Below are 18,224 nucleotides of genomic sequence, written 5' to 3'. Positions count from 1 at the left end.
CCTTCCTACCTGCCCAGATCCCGGCAACCCCGCACCGCCCGCTCCGCGCCGAGCGCTCCCTGCGGCGCCCAGGTGGCGTTAGGAGCGCGCTTCCCACGGGCGGCGCGCCCCCGGCGGCCGGAACATCCCCCGCCGGGAGGAGGGCGCTCCGCACCCGCCCGCGACGCCGACACCGCCGCACCTGTGCCCGGGCAGCGGCACCGCCCCTTCAGTCCCGGCCCCTGGGTGGGCGGGGGCGAGCCGGGACCACTCACCCCGCGCCCGCCGCCGCCGCCCGCCCCATGCAGCCGCCGCACGAGGGACACCCCGGCTCCGCCGCCCGCCGCGCCGCGCCGCTCATTGGCCCGGCCGCCGTGACCTCACGGGGCCCGCCCCGCCCGCCGACCCCGGCCCGCTGGGTCCCGGCGGCACCGCGGGCAGCGCGCTGGCGGCCAGCGGCGGCACCGCCGAGGTGCGAAGCTGGGTGGCCCGACGGCCCGGGGTGACTCTGAACTGGTGGGACATTGCGGAGAGAGGCGGTGCGCGGGCGGGCGGGGACGAGCGAGAGGGAGTCTGCCCGCAGCCCCGGGGTGCAGCGAGTTCAAAGCAGAAGGTTGCCAAAGGCATCCCTCGCCCTTGCCAACAACTTGAAAAGTAGCAAGTACCCACAGAAGATGAGGTTATGCGGGAAAGCCTTCCGTCAGTCTGCGATGGTTCCTTCTCTCCTTTTTTTTTTCCTTCCCTCTCCCCCCCTTTTTTTTTTTTAATCTATTTTCATTTGTTTTAATTGAGACATGTGAGCAGCTATCGCTTGAAGATTGTGGTCCGTTTGTGGAGAGTAAATAATGTTCTGTTGCATATGAAATATGCCTCTTAATGAGACTTCAACCAAATCACATACCCTCATATAGCTCTGTAATATATATTAATATGGTATTTATTCATTACTATCAATTTTCAAAAGGTCTGCTTAAAATATTCTCCCCTCTCATCTAATCAGTGCTACAAATTCATAGGAAGCCAAATAATTTATTAATATATGCTTATACTCCATTAAAATGTGTTGTATCAGAAGAATGTAAGAAATCTGCATTTTAAAAGATCCTGTAGAAGTATAACTTAACTGCATCAAACTGAGGTGTCTCACACTGCCATGTTTCTTCTGTCATAAAAGATTGGTAAATTTAACTTGAAATCATTCAACACAAAATAAGTTCAGCACTTAGCACTTGTTTTTGCGGGCTGCGTTGCCGGCCGCCACGTTGCTATGGTATAAGGGAGCAGGGTGTGTTCTGCTTGCCTGCTTGTGTATTTCTTGGCTAGGGGTAAGAGAAAAGTTACAAAGTAGTGCTCTGGAGAACATAAAACAACAGTGTATCCTTTCGAGGGCACCAATTCTCTATTAATCTTACCAATAATTTTGCTTAGGCTATCTGCTACCTTCAGAACAAAATTTTAAAAACTTGGGGTCTGTCTTGCACCCTATGAGTTCAGTGAGGAGGAATCACCTGCACCCTGTGTCTTTACACCAGAGTTTTCACAGAACATGCCATAGGATCCTTAGTGATGAGTAGCCATGACCAGAGCCTGTGAAACAATATGTAAAATTCCAGGTATCAATTTTCAGCACTTAGAAAGAAAAATTGGTAATCTGCTGGTTTTAAATTAATTTAGTGGTAATCCACAACACTCTAAAAAATACCTGTGGGATGAAAAAGTAAAAAAATGAGAACTACTCACATATGAAAAAATGAAGATCTCTTGGTGTGCAAAAGTTCCCCTGCTTTTGAGCTCTGGGTGTGTTGCTTTACTGCCAAACTATGCTTTTCTTTTTACCTTGCGTCTCAAAATAGCATCAGAAAAAGCTCTATCCCGTGTAATAGGAAGCTGGGGTTTTGGCGCAGCTGCGAGCCCCTCTGACTGAGTCATCTCAGGTGATTCTTAATAATGTGGTTGTCCTTGGTGTTTCTGCACCTCAGCTGCTGAGGGCTCAGCACCCCCACGTGTCGGAGATGAGCTCACAGGATGCACCCCTGGCTTTTAAGATTGTATTAGAAATAGTGCATTTATTTTTGTGCCACTGAAGATGTAGCTGAAAATTCGACCATCTTTTCCCCTTTGTCCCTTCCGTTAACCATTAAATTTGTGTAAGGGCTTCCTAGTTGTGATCACACTAAATATAGCTAAGGTAATCTCAGGTTGAGATCTTTATAATGCATAGACCATTCATAAGGGGGAGGAAAACCACTCCAAATGGTAAATTATGTTATGATTAGTGTCAAAAAATACATAGCTTTGTATCTACCACAACCTCATTAATTTCTGAGATTGTATTGTAGCAAAAGTTATCTATGTATATAATGCAGAATGTATTTTAGAAAATGCATCTTTTTTAAGATTCAAAGAAAGCTGAGACCAGCTTGGCTTTGAATTTGCCATGTTTTAAGGCACATATCAATACTTTATAAATCAGGGCTCAGTTGCCTAGTACAATTGTGTAACATAAATATATTTAACCTTGAGTCATGCAAAGTGAGCCTTTGAAGCAAGCGTATACACACTAAAATCAATGATCCTAGAAAACCTATATAGGACAATGTCTGTGTAAAGAAGTAAGTGTCAAGGCAGGCAAGGAACTGTTTAGGGAAGCCTAAGGTATGGGAATAAATTTTGCAATGACACTGCTAAATAATACTCTTTAAGGAAAATATCCACTGATTTTAACAAGACCTTTAGCTGAGCAAAGACCAGAGGTTTAAACCTGCGCAGTACAGCTCCTAGCTATAATACAGGTCTTTACATTATATTCCTAAGAAGGCATTGAGGTGGAGATTAATTAGAAGGCTGTTGGTTTTTTGGTGGGTTTTTTTGGTTGGTTGGTTTGGTTCTTTTTAACTAGAAAATCTTAATTGGTTTTGTTTGTTTGTTTGTTTGTTTGTTTTTGGGTTTTTTTGTTTGTTTTGTTTTTGGGTTTTTTATGAGGTATCTATGGGAATAAGACACAAATCTGGCATCATAAGTTGCACATCTCTCAACATTTTATTTTCCTCTGACTGAACAATATAGAACTTAAATGACATGTGGGATGCCCTGGAGGATCAAGACCCAGTCACCATGAGCATGCCAGCCCTCACAGACAGCAGTGCTGCAAGAAAGGGGGGGATGTACAAGTGGGCACCATGCAGTCAGATGAGTGGACAAATGATGGACAACACACACTTTTATTGAGGACCACTGAAATGCTGATTCTGCATCTTTGAACTACTGTGCTTTTTGTGCCTGTGTTCATGGCATTGCTGTTCCCAGAACATGTGCATTCATCCTCTGGATACTGTGTGGTTGTGTATTTGCAGCTAAGGTACAAACAAGCTCATTAAGAAATCAACTGAGCACTCCTTGAAGTTACCTTTGAAGGACCTTCTTGGGCAACATCACTTCCTTGTCTGTGGTTTCATTCTTTACATGGAATCAGGAATCATGTAATGTTTCATTCAGAAGATCAGATGATAAAGATCATCTTTTACTTTTTGCCGGTGCCCATTTGGTCCTCTGGAACAGCAGATCCTCACATCTATAATAGTTAGGAACTTCTAATTTTAAACCTTAATTTATTTCTGAGTACTTTATTCCCATTTGTCTTGCCTGATGATACTAGCATGACTTGAGCTACCTCACCATTCTCCTGTGTTTTAATGTCTTTATAATGTCCCCTGCATTCTTGTGCTATTCTAAACCTGTGCTTTCATAGTGTTATTTTGTAAATGGGGTCCTTCTTTTTCTGCTTATCCAAGCTGCATTTTTGTATCATCATTTTATTTTTGAGTTGAGTTTCCTCCAATAGAGGTGAAATTATATACCAGTTTTGAACCAGGTGCTAAATACAGCCAGTTAGAAAGAGCTCAGAGTGGTTAGAATGCCCTGGACTGTAAGCCAGTGTCCACTCTGCTGCCTCCACAGCTCCATCGCATTGCTGTCGAGTAGTTACCTTCTGGCCAAATAGTATCAACAAGTATTTCCTTCACTTCTTTCATTTCCAAGTGATAACGCCCAGCTCACAACAGAAATTCCAGTATTTAGCTTCTCTGTGTACTATTCTGTTTTGCCTCATTGTATTTCTCACTTTGTGCCTTACTGTGATCTTATGGTCACTCCATGGTTTTTTGGTCCAATCGCCAGATACTCATCAGTCAGCCCAGGCAGCGCCTCTAAACTTTGTCTCACCAAGAGCCTCAGCTGGCAGATGCCTCACTATGGCCAAGGCCAAGCAACTGCTGCTCTGAAAGGAATTTCACCAGCAGTAGGCATCTAGCCTGACGATGTGTCAACACAACACACCTCATTGTCTCCTCTTAGTCCAATGCCTTACTGTATTGACATTCTTTTACTAATCCACATCCTCCTCAGCTTAACTAACAATTTCCCACATGTCACTGTGCCAAAAGCTTTACTGAGTGCCAAATAAATCAAGTCTGCAGAATTACCCTTGTCAAGAAAATTATGTCTTGTCTAAAAAAAGGGACCAAGTTAGGCACAATCTACTAAAACTGCCTTTTATCCAATTTTCATCATGTAAATCAGTGCAAACCACACACCACTCCATAAACTCAGGTGATCCTTGTAGTGCAAGCAAAGTCAAAGTCATGTTAATGGCTGATGATTTAGTCACACTAAAGCCAGCAACTAAAGCATAGCTTAAAAAATGAGACACAATTTGTGCCTTTTTCTTAATACATCTTTATAACATGATTTCATTCACATTTCATAGTGGTTTCAGAGGACATCCCACAAAGATGACAGTGGTTCACAATTTTCCAAATTGGTAATTTCAAAACACTGTTGGATATAACATCTGACAGTTTGTTTGCGAGAAAAACAAATACAAGCAGAAAAGTGTGTTTAGATGGGACCTTGCCTACGTAAAGCTGGTCTAGTCAAGACAGCAATTCAAGTTCTAGGCCAAATATTTGCTAACATACTAATTTGATTTTTGTAACACTTTGATTTCACATAATGGGAAACACTTCCAAAACAATTAATTAATATTTTGAAGACATTTGTAAGCTTTAGATCATTCTTTCCTAATTGTGAAATGCACGCAGTACCAATAACAGATCTAACAATGAGGTAAGTAGAAATGAAGGTTTTCTTCTTAACGTGATACAAAAAAAAGTACATTTATTGCCTTCCTCTCCTGACACGTTAATGCCCAGCAGAAGTATGAATTGAGTGTATGCTCATTTTAACAGCAGTTCTTGCCTTTTAAAAGCAGATTTTCCATAGCTCACTTTCAGTATTATGATTTCCCATACTCTTTACCTTTCTTGTTTTGAGCTTCCACCTCTTTATGTGCTGGGAAGAGACTCTTAAGGATGCCCCACCTCAGCCTGGGCAGAACACTTTGTGCAGGATGAGTGAGAGGAAACTGCATGAGGAGAGTCTCCAGTGGCTTGATGGGGGAATTGGCCAGTAGAGCTGAAAGGAGGGAAATCTGTGGCAGCCTGTGGGTCCCTTGCCCACACAGATGAATTTCGGTCCTCAACCAGGCTATGCTGCCAAAATACAACCAGCATAGGGTCTAGCTCTTCATGGAGCCCAAAAGCTTCATTACAGGATCCAGCATTTTCTTTCCTTCTTTATATGTGGATTGTTACGGTTTTTTTCTCCTATGCTTTTTATTTTCCATGACAGTTTTACATTACTTCTCGTTTCTTGAATGACAGAAATTTTGCCAATGGGACCATTTTCTCATAATGAGACCCATATCCCTGCAGACGCCATAGCTCCAGTCCGTAATCATTGTTCAGGGTCAAAAAAAGAGACAAGGAAAAAAGAACAAGTGTGAAGAGGAGGACTGTGCAGTCTTACTTGTGAAAAGGTGTTCTGACTGTTTTCAACAGCAACTAGAAGCATTTACAGTTATGGTGAGGGAAAATTTTGCAATCAAAGCAGTTAGAAACTGGAAAGCAATTTTGATAGATACACTTTTCATGGGGTTGGATTTCCATATTCTCCCAGGTAATGTGATCCAGAATGTCTTCAGTAATTAAAAATATTTCAAGTTAGGTGGGGAAAATAAAAATACTTTGTTATTTAACTTGAATACAAAATTAAATTTGTGAAATACTAGCAATTTTGTCTTCTAGGCAACTTTTCAGTTACTAAAAGCTATAATAAGGTGTATATCAACCCCCTAGACTGCACAGAACACTGAAGCACACAAAATAAAGAAAACAAGTTTAATGAGGTAGGAAGGCTCTCAGTGCCAATGCAGAAATGAAAAAAGTAGATCAGCATTGGAGTTTCAAATCATCTCCTGTTGCAAAGCAAGTATGCACAGGCTGCTTAGAAAATAAATGATGCACTCAAAGCTGGTAGAGGAATGCTGTTCACAAGCAAAACACTTCTTTTAGCATGTAATCCCACAACGGCACTTCTCTGCTACACAGGCTGTAAAAGGTACAGATCTGATGTGTCATTATGCAGTTGCAGCACGCTTAAACATTTCTGGTTACTGCAGACTGAGAGCTATTTAATACCCTAGAATAAAAAAATACAGAGTTTAAAAAATAGAATGTCACTGTAGTAAAAGACAGATCAGTAACTGTTATGACTCAGTAGCTCATGATAAATTATTTAAACAACTTGAGCTCAAGAATGACCTTTCAGCCATTGCAAGGCAGGAAAAATATTTTCCTTTCTTAACCTCCACAATTCAAATCCTACTTCTTCTATCAAAATCAGAGGACCAAGATGTGGGAACTTGGTCATTAATCTCAGACTGTGAAGTCCTGAAGCACCATCAATCAGGTGTAGATGGTGACATGGTAATGGAAGGATTGGGAGAGGGTCTGCTGGGCAGAAACCAGAGGCACATCGTATTACTTGGCATAAATTTCTAAGCATTTATGACAGAATATTTAAAACTTATAAATACTTCAGATTATTCAGTTTTGTAAGATTCAGGTCTTGAAGCACATATTTTAATTGATTCTAAGTTATAAAAATAAACTTTAGGTACATATTATTCCAGTGCATGTTATGGACATCCAATGCACATCGGAAATTTGTAGGTCAAGCAAGCTCCTTTAGCTCAGAGTATCTAGACAGCTGCATCCATTTCAAATCTGATCTGCTTCACGTGTTTTTAAGAACAGGCCATGGACTTGTGAGATGCATCAAACTGTGGTTTGGAGTCTCCTCGCCTCCTCTGCCAGGTGCTGGTGCTGAGGCGCTGGCAGGGAGGAGGCGCAGGAACTTCCTTGCGGAGGGGCGGGGGCTGCCCCAGCTGGGCACAGCCAATTCCAGCGGGCTCCAAGGTGCCAGTGTAGGGTTCGGCTGAGCCCTGCAGCCGTGCTGCAGCTGCTTTGGGGAAAGCAAATTTTTGGTTTTTTGTGCCAAACACAATTTTTTAAACAGCAAAATGAACAGCGAGGAGGGAGTAGCAGGACACGGGGGAGCTGCTCCAGGCACCAGAGCATGGTTTCTCTGCAGCCCCTGGGGAGAGTCACGCAGTAACAGGTGGCCATGCCCTGCAGGACCTGCAGCCCATGGAGACCACAGGCTGGAGCAGGGAGCAGTGCAAAGGGGATGGAGCAGCAGAGGACAGCTGCCACACACTGAGCACAACCCCTGTCCTGACCCTCTGTGCTGCCTGGGACTGGGGGAAAGGAAGCGGAGCTCGAAATGAAGGAGAGAAGTCGAACCTGGGAAAAAAAGGTGAGAGATGGGGGGAGGTGTTTTAATTTTTGCCTTTTATTTCTCACCATCCAACACTTTTACTAATTGGCAATAAGCTAAATTAATTGACAAGTCTGTATTGCCCATGAGGGTACTCAGTGAGTGATCTCTCTGTTCTGACCTGCAAGGTTTCCATTTTATTTCCTCCTCCCTTCCTGTCTAGGAGGGGATTTAGGAGAGAGCTGCTGTATAGGTGCCTGGCAGTTGACCAAGGTTAACCCACCATGTCCCTAAAGCTGAATTTGCAATGCTGCTGGGGGATCTGCGTGGACAGTCACTATGGTGTATGCACTATATGGGGAAAAGCCAACACATCTAGTGGCTTATTTGGTGCTGTTTTGAAAAATACCCCAGAAGAATGAAGCTCAGTAGTTTCAGGGGACCAAAAGTTAATTCTGGAATAGTGTCACACAAATATCCATTCATTTATCCTTAGTATCTCCACATCTGAGTTTTGTTTAAGCAAAGAAGATTCTAATTTTTGACAAGTTTAAGAAAATTACGGGCTGTTTCTGTGCGTTAAAGAATTGCTGGGTTTTGTTGTTGTTTTTTTTTTCTTTGGTTGGCTGCTTTTTTTTCCCCCAGAGATAGCTTTCCCACTAATGGAAATTGTGTCCAATTCTCATATAGAGAACACACTGAGGAATTTCTTCAGTGAAATATCAAAGGAGCTGGAGATACTTCTTCACATTGCAACAAATCAGCACTCTGCCAATTCATGCAACTCCACCTTTAGGATGCAGGTACTATTTCTTGATCATTGACCTGGAAATTTTTCTAAAACTGTGTGCTTGCTACTCCTTATTTAAATAATTCACTTTCCATTATTTTTGCTAGAAATGATAAAAAACTATAGGAATATTTTGAAAGTGTAGTGATTTGCACAGAAATTGTGAGAAGGACAAAAAGGCTTTAAGGAATCAGTCTGAAAGTTGTACTAAAGTAGGTATACATGTAGGAAATCTGTGGTTATGTGACTGCAACTTTAGCCAAGACCTTAGCATGTCAGCAAAATGTCCTGTGATACCAGCAGATTAGTTATCAAAACATGGAAACTCTTCACATTGGTACCTAGAACATTATATACGAAAATATATAAATATGATAAAAAATGTGATTCATTACTAGAGCCTTAAGGTTGGTGTGCACAGATTTGAAGGGTATATAATTTTGATAACAATACATAATACTGGCTATTTAATACTCATACACATCTTCCATTTCCATGGTATCATAATAGTGTGATATTGCTAACTGGGAATGGTTATGCTGGGTCCTGAAGGGAACTGAAGTTGTACAAGCTTTGGTAAATGCTGCCAGTATCTGCAAATGATAGTGAGAAGGGGAAAAAACATGGAAAAGTACAAACCTATTTTAGTCTGTGTATCCACAAATTAAGTAGAAGGTGATGGGAATGATGACACCAAGCTGAGTGGTTCTGTTGACACACCTGAAGGATAGGATGCCAGAGGGACCTGGACAGACTCAAGAAGTCAGCCAACAGGCATCGCATGAGGTTTAACAAGACCAAGTGCAAGCACCTGGGTTGGGGCAACCCCCCAGTATTAATAAAGGCTGAGGGATAAACAGGTGGGGAGTACCCTGAGGAGAAGGACTTGGGGGTGCTGGTGGGTGAGAGACTGGACATGACCCAGCAATGTGTGCTCACAGCCCAGAAAGCCAAACGTGTCCTGGGCTGCATCCAAAGCAGAGTGGGCAGCAGGGCCTGGGAGGGGATTCTGCCCCTTTACTCCACTCTAGTGAGACCTCATCATTTAGCTCTGGGGTCCTCAGCCCAGGAAGGACATGGACCTGTTAGAGTCCAGAGGAGGGACACCAAATTGATTAGAGGGATGGAGCACCTCTCCTATGAGGAAAGGCAAAGAGAATTGGGATTGTTCAGCCTGGGAAAGAGAAGGTTTTGGGGCCTAATTGCAACCTTCCAGTACCTGAAGGGACCCCACAAGAAAGATTGAAAGAGGCCATTTATTAAGGGCAGTTAGTGATAGGACAAGGGGGAATGGCATTGAACTGAAACAGTGTAGGTTTAGACTAGATATTAGGAAGAAATTCTTCACATGTGAGGGTGGTGAGGCACTGGAACAGGTTGCCCAGAGAAGCTATGCATGCCCCATCTGTGGAAGTTGTCAAGGCCAGGTTGGATGGGGCTTTGAGCCACCTGGTCTAGTGAAATGTGTCCCTGCACACGGCAGGAAGGTTTGAACTAAATGATCTTTAATGTCCTATCCCACCCAAGCTGGTCTGTGATTCTTTAAAAGTTGCTTCTATACACTTTCAAAGGTTGAAGGCAAACTCTGGCAAAACAGAGAAAATATTAGTTAGCCTCTAATATTCATTGTTTGCACATTCCAAAATTCAATGCTCCTGTGCAGTGTCCTTTTCATCTGAATGAGGCTAATGCAGATTGCTGGGAAGCTGGACCCTGAGAGAAGTTTGTTTCTCCTAAAATGAGTACCACTGAATACATGAAATATATTCATACAGCTTCAAGAAATATTAATGGAGCACATTTCGCACTGTTCCTTAGCTTCTCCAAAAGCAGACAGTCAAGGAAGGGAAATGTGCCACCTGACCACCTGAAATTCCTGTTTTCTTTCTTTCAGACCACAGCAGTTTACAGAACAGGGAGGCAGAAATCCCACTCTGGAGACGTCTCCTTTTTTACCTCTCAGAGATTTTTCTGCAGGTTTCTCTGTTTTGCCTGCCTCTGCCTGGGAGCATACAAGGGAGTATAGAGTTGACTGGAGCCTGTATGCTGTGCTGTCACTGTACACCAGCTGCCTGTTATTCAAGAAATGTTGTAAAACATCTCAGGGAGTCTATGACTAACACAGTTTCAGTAACGATCCAGAAACAGGCACTAGAGCAGGCGTTAATTAGCAGCCACCCAGCAGCACCAAAGTGAAATGGGAAGAGTCTGTGTTTAAAACCCCACGCCTTCTCCAATCCAAATAATTCACAGACATCACTCACTGTACAAAAGCAGGCACTTAACTCTTTGATTCTCTAAGTGCAAAACCAAAGCAAGGCAAATCTTTTCATATGCTTTGTAGTACCAGCTGCTGTACTGTCCTTTTACAGCTAATTAAAACCACATGATTTTCCAATTCACTCAGTACAGAAAAAATGTGTATTTTGCTGCTATAACACTTCAAAAGAGCATGTCTTGCTGTAGATTAGAGAGAAATAAGTTGAGATCCTGTTGAGATCTGAAAAGAGAATGAACAATTGTGGCTGGCCTTCATCCTCAGGAGTCTTAAATTCTCATAAAAGTCCCCTGAGGTATAGTTAGATGCCATCTCTGCAGCTGAGCAGTGTAGGAAAAGGATTTGGCAGTTTCCCTAAGATATGTATATTCAACTGGAAATTATTCAGAGGGAAAAATTTGTGTGTATGGCTGAAGTAATTTCCAAGGGCCCCAGCAATATGCTGGTTCCAGGGCTGAGGCAGCAAGGAGAAGCAGGGGTCTCTTGGAAGCAAAGATGGAAAGAGGGGCAGGGAGACCATTTATTTTTTTTCATGAGTTCATGTGTTAATAAATTAGTATTTGTGATCTATTTTGAGGTCTCTGAATAAAAAAAGGCAACCTAAAAGTGCTGAAATCCCACTCTTCTGAATTTGCAGAATAATTAAATTTATGAGAATTATGCAGCCAAAAGATTCACAAATCAAGCTATTGGGGTTTTTTTCAACAACTTTCAGTTTGAGGCTAATTATCTGCTTCAGAGTCAGTAATGTATTTTTCATACATTTTCTATGTTCATATTCATATGCAAAAGTCATGCCCATAAAATAATATAGTCTTCTGGGGCATTCCAGCAGATATTTAAATCAGTTAGGAAAGTTGATCAGGAAACGAATAGATTTGAAAAGCACTTTGCACTAATGCAGATAAAGATTCAGGCAGAGGATGTGCCACAGTTTATATTTAAAAAAAACCCTAACAAACAAAAAAAGATGGAATTTTCTCATTATTATTCCTTCCCCCCCCCCCCCCCCCCCCCCCCAGTTTTCTGTGCTTGTAATCTGACTGATAATAACTTCCACATTCCCACACACTTCATTTTTGCTCATGGCAACCTGTTCTCAAAGTTTGGTGCAGAACTTTTTCTAGAAATTATTTTTCATCAGGGTAGTACATCTGAGAGAGAAGATTGACAATTTCCTTTTTTTTAATCCTGAGAATTTTAAAAAGTGCAAGCAAAGGGTTATGCCAACACAGACATGGATTTATTACACACTACTGTTAAACATGAATCACACTAACAAATGTAGAATTCTACTGTGTATATTCTGTAAATATTTGGTTTAATTGTTTGTGAAGCCAAGGCCTAAAATGTACATATTTATACTGATAAGCATGCATATGTTCATAGAGATCACAGTCAGTTAAAAGGTAGGAAAGGAGCTACTCCAAATTTACATATCAGTAGACAGGGACTGCTAAATATGGAATGTTAATAGAAAAAGACAAAACATGGAGTTACCGGATTAACTGCTCTGATTAACTTCTTTCTTTATTGTGTTCAGAATTCTCATAGAAAGAAAACAGAGACCCTTTCAGAAGCCTTTTACGAAGCCCTTAGGAAAGCAGATCCTGGATCCTGAGGTAGCAGCAGGAGTAATGAAATTTTACAGTGTGTAGAAATAGTTTTTTCAAGAACTCTATACCTTGTAGCCTTTAGTTGTGCCATGGTAATATTATGGCTTTAATTGTATATGTAAACATAAAGATTTAGTGTAACATGCTCTGTTATCTTTTGTCACAGCAAGAATATTGAGTGAAGAATATTCTCTTGAGTGAAGAATGAGTGGAAAACCTCCGACTTTGAAGCACATCTGAAGAACTTCTGTCAATACAAGTTATACCATGCAAACACACACAAATAAATATGATTTGAGAGCAGGAGATTAATGCTGACCATTACACACAGTGTAGTTCCATAGGCCTGTGAAAGTAGTTCTGAAGAACTGTAAGCCTGCCAGAGATCAAGGTGCAAATACCACAGGAAACATAAAGGAAGCAAGGACAAAAGGATGAGCCCGTGAAGGGCAGCATTTTTTTATATCAACTTATATCAACCTTAATGCAGAGTTTCCTGAGCAGATGTTCAGAGCAGGCTGAGATTGCAGCGTTTTTTCCCGCTACGCTTCTGCTACTACCCTTTTACCCAATGCTCATTCACTTAGTCAGTCTATAGGTGTTAAATGGCATAAGTTTATATAAAAACAGTATGAAATATCCCTCAGTGAGAATACAAAATCAAGAAAAGCTTAGCAAAGATGAGGATCTATAATAAGCAGCATACATTTGACTTAATTTTCATTATGATAACAGGAAATTATGTGATAGGGAACCATCAAACAATAAATGTTTCAGAAGGAAAAAATAGCAAGGATAGAAATCACAAAGGTTGCTTAGGGATCTTATCTTTATATACATATGGTTCTCTTTTAATGTGAGAGATTTATTTACTCTAAAAATATTCCTTTTATGTTAATAACAACTAAATGCTTATTCCAACATGGTGTCTCTCTGATCTTGAAGCAATGTTCCAACTGAGATTTTCCATCTGTGCATACCCCCAAACCTTTAATTAAACCTCTAATTTAGCCTCTAAGTTAGGGAAAGGTTTGATTCCCTCGTAGGTTAGTACCATATTTTTATACTTTTTGAGAATTTTTCTAATTTTAAACATAAATGTTTGTTACATGTATTTTTCTTCTCATCTGTGGTTTGTATACTCATAAATTGAGTGAATTGCCTATATCATGTATTTTCTTTTTATGCTGTTCTTTACTTACTATATTATATTTTTAAGTTATATAATAATTTAACCATATATCCAGCTGATATTCAGCACTACCTATCACATTATAAAAGTGGAGATTTCTTTGACTTTATTGGGAAAATATTCTTGGGTTTTGCTCCTGTCTTGTATCCCAGGTTTTGGTAAAAGCCACATTACATAAGCCAAGCATTTTAAAATGGTTCAAAGCATGTCTAATATGGGACAAAGATTATTTTTTACTTTTTTTTTTTTTTTTCAGAAATGCTGCTTTACTGTCTCTTAGTGAAAACCACGTATCAGTAGTGATAGACTGAATCTTAGGATTTTCAGATCAGAAGTAAAATCTCAGATACACCATCAGTAGCACTTGCCTTCCAATTTCTTAATTTTATAGTATAACAGATGGATGGATAGATAGATGATAGAGATATAGAAAAAAAACCAAAAAACCCCACAAACCTCAAAACCCCCTTAAATCTGTCCTTGAAGAATGCTATAATTTTTCATATCTGTATATACCAAGGAATTGTTAAAAGCACAAGTGTTGGTGTGAGCAGGAATTCATGTTATCACTTAGTCCTGTTGGTGCTGGGCATGGGCCAGGGAGACGGTGCTGGAGCATATTCATTGTGTCAAGCAGTCAAGGAAGTTCAGAGATGTCATGGCAGCATTTGAGAATGCTTGGACAGCCCTTACGTGGCTACCTGTAACAAGTTAACAGGCATTATGAAGGACTGCTTTTCAGAACTCAGTGTCATCCATTTCAGGGCTAGACTCAAACTGGAAATTTCTTACGTGTTTGAAAACTTGAGTATCCTATTGCAATATATGTAAGTCTATTTTCTCTTGTAAATAATGCCTTTGCCTAAAACGTTTACTTTTTGTATTATCTAAATAATGACTTAAGTCAGAAAAAGATTAACTAAAAGGCTAGTCATCTTTATAATAAATATTTTCTTAAAGAACACGTGGTTCATTTTGTTTGCAGCAATCGAAGGTAACCTTTGTTGGAAAATAAAGAAAAAGTATTTTAAAAAGCTATCAGCATAGACCTGTGCTATTTCTAATAAATTAAATTGGTCTAGATTAGTTAATTTACATAGATTACATAGAACTATTCTCCAGTGATTTAATCTTTCTGAAATGCTTTCTGCTTTCCTATATTTATGTCTTCCAAAGTAAGTGCAAAATATTAAATTAGAAAAGCAACAACTCATAGCCACTGGCTTATACATGGCTACAGAAGACAGACAGAAAACAAGCTCACAGTCATCTAGGATTTTTTTCTTCATGAGAAAGATGTAACTGCACAGCTGTGGCCATGACATAAGAGTTTATTTAGTCTGGATTCAGCAGAAGCAATAATGAGGACAATGAGATAACAAGCAGATGATTTTAGAGCCTCTAAAACTGCTGAGTAATACAGTGCTAAGTTAAGAAGCTAGTTCCTTACTTCTTCTGAGCCACTAGTTTTTCAATTTGAGGAAAACAACAATAGGAAAGAAAAAGCAGGAGTTTTGGGGGGAACTGTGAGGCCTTGGACCTATGGCTGGGATGTTCTGGATGATATTTTTTCATGACAGATTACACTGCTTAATCTGTATTGGTGCACTACAGTTCAAAAGCCATCATTGCAAAAGCTATAGTTCAAATCAGACATCACAAAACTAGGCTTAAGCCTGGAATTAGTCTCTTGACTTGATGATTAAGCCAAATATTCAGAAAAATTAAGTAAGTAATTGTAAGGGAGTCTGTGAGCCCTGGGCTGATCACCTTGTTTCAGGCAGGCACTGATCAATTCCTTATAAGCAAATTTACCTATTCCTCATCATACCCACTTACCTTACATGACTAGAGAAGTCAGGCAGGAATCAAGCTCACAGCCATCTAGGATTTTTTTTCTGCATGAGAAAGGTGTAACTGTGCCACTGTAGCCATGACATAAGAGTTTATTTAGACTGGATTCAGAAGCAAAAATGAGCGCAAAAAGATAACAAGCAGATAATTTTAGAGGTGCTATAAATTACTGTCCATGCTTTATTTATGTACCAAGGGTGTAAAGGCAGAGTGAAAGCAGCAAACACTCCCTGTCTTGTCTTTCTCAAAAACTAACTTCAGCCTCAGTGAACCCAGGAAAATATTAGGGGGACCTCAATTTTGGCTCAGTCAAAGCCAAACCAGCGACTAAAAGCTACAGACCTCTTCAGGACAGATGTATGAACAGTTAGCACCAAAAAACCAGTCCTTCATAAGTAAAACAAAACAAACTCATTGCCATGTGAATCTCCAGGAGGCCAGAAAGTAAAAAACCCAAGGAATTAGCTTTGAAGCAGAAACAAATGTGTGATGAAGCTGAGAAGTTAGTCACATTTTGTTGGCTTCATCAGGAAATGAGAGAGTAAGGAAGGCATTTCAGAGAGAATCTTTGGAAATCCTATGAACTTTGTGTTCTGTTCACCAGCTTTCAGTGTTTCCTCCTTACTTATGACTATGAAATTATAGCCAGTTTCATGTTCTTTGTGGTGAAGGACCCCATCTCAGGCTCTGGAAATCTGCTGTCTATGTCCTGCACACATTTTGTTCCAAGTTGTGCCAATTAACTCTCTGTACACTGTGGAGTGTTCATCACATCCCTATCAGATGTGTGTCATTATATGTGCTGCAGTTTGAATGAATCCAGAAATAATTCTATCTCGTCAGCTGAGCAGACAGTCTTGTCACTACCCTGCCAGTTTATACATGAGGTAGTGGGAGCTGTGTGAGAAAGCAGTGAACGGTTATTTGGGCTAATTAAAAGCAAAGTGATTGAAATAAATGAGTGCCATCGAAGGAATTGTGTTGAGTTGTTGCTAAGAGAAGGTTGTTTTGAGCTGTATATTGTTAGGAGGTTTGTCATGGATGCATCCAAGTGTATGGCATGCTGCTGGTCAGAGACTGCAGGGAGATTGTCACATGCTAGCTCTGTGTATTTCAGTCCATCTGGCCAGCTGAAAGCCACATTCTTTTTGGGCACTGAAAACTCTTGTTTCGTGATAGACAGATAGATAGACAGACAGATAGATGGATGGATGAGTAGGCATGTACTGATGTTGGCTGGCCAAATTTGCTCTGTGGTTTCTAGTAAAGCTTAATTTTAATCGGCAGATGTGCTTCTTGACAAATACTTTTTTTTTTCCTTCTTTTTCTTTTTTTTCTTTTTTTCAGAAAGTGGTAGCATTCCTTGAAAATCCTTGATGGCGATGCAAAGGAAGAATTCTTTTGGAACATCTAACTTTTTATTTTAAGTTTTCAGGGTTTTTTACTTAAAATGTTTGCAGATTCAGTGATTTTTTGTTTCCAGTGAAAACAAACCAAAAAAATCAGTGGAAAGCATCTTTTTAATAGGCACTTTCTGCAAGAAAATTACCACACCATTATACCAAACCTGACAGAGACATCAAGATATGACAGAGATGTCAAGATCATGTTGCAGGTCAAGCACAGAACTTGGAAAAAAATTCCTACCTGTCTATTCCTGTAAATATGGGCTTTTCATTTCCTGGTGCTCTGAAATCTTTCCTTCTGTCTATGTGTCATTCTTTAACTTCAACTCCTGTTCTGAATCCATCAAATATACTCCGATCCCAGTTTTTTGTTAACTCACAAAGTTTATCCTCACCATTCATCAAAGCCTATGGTATGATTTTCATAGTAATTGTCTCCTCTGGTGACTACAACTTTGCTGAAGAAATTCTGGCAAGTGCTGCCTTATAATTTTTGCCATATTTTGTATCAAACCATATTAAAATCATAGAATCATTTGCTCTTCTCTGTATATCTAAGATGCTCCTCAGGATCCGAATTCTGTGTTAGTACTGCAATACACAAAAGCTTTCTTGTTTTACTCAGGATAGGGAAGTTATACTTGAAGATGTTATTTTATGAAGTCTGAGCATGACAAAATAAACTTCCTTGTATTATGGCTATTGTGGAAGAATATAATTCTTTGTAAACATTGAGTGCATGTGAGTATTTGAGGTCACAAACTCCTGCATATGTCTATTACATAATGGGCACTTGGAGCCATTTATCATTAATGACTGTTCTTTTTATTAATATGTTTTATTTGTCTTAACAGAAGTCCTTATGTTTTGTGTTAGAGCAATGAGTCCTGGAGATTTGAAGACTATACTGTCCCGTGGCAGCAAGCAATTAGTATTTTGGCATTTGTGGGAAGACTGTTGCCAATATCACTTACCTGCAATTACTAAAGCAGCAATAACACAAGAAAGCAATAAAAAAGAGGGAAAAGAAAGTAGTTATTGTTTGGTTAACTGGCATGAAAGCAAAGCGAGCTACATGGAGAGAGGCCAAATGGTTACTCACAAGAAATATGGTAGGTAGCATGAACGTGAACGGCTGCACGCTGACAGCAGCATGCCAAAGCCAGTCCCTGCAGAGGGGCATGCATGCTGCCAGATTCAGTTGTAGAACCAGGGCCCAAGTCCAACATATCACACATATTAGAGAAAGATTAGAAGTTCTAATCACTCATCTGAATGAAGAAAGAATAGGAATATTTTTTTCCTAAGAAGCCCTGGAAGAAAGAATACACCTAGACATGGGGGAGAGGAGGAAAAAGGAAGTTGTATACGGAAAAAGCGAGGCTCTGCTCCCAACCCCTGGACAATACACCGCACTAGGATGACACGAAAG

Source organism: Coloeus monedula (genome assembly GCF_965178545.1).
Source record: "Coloeus monedula genome assembly, chromosome: 2".
Lineage (NCBI taxonomy): Eukaryota > Metazoa > Chordata > Aves > Passeriformes > Corvidae > Coloeus > Coloeus monedula.
This window is presented reverse-complemented; position numbering follows the sequence as displayed.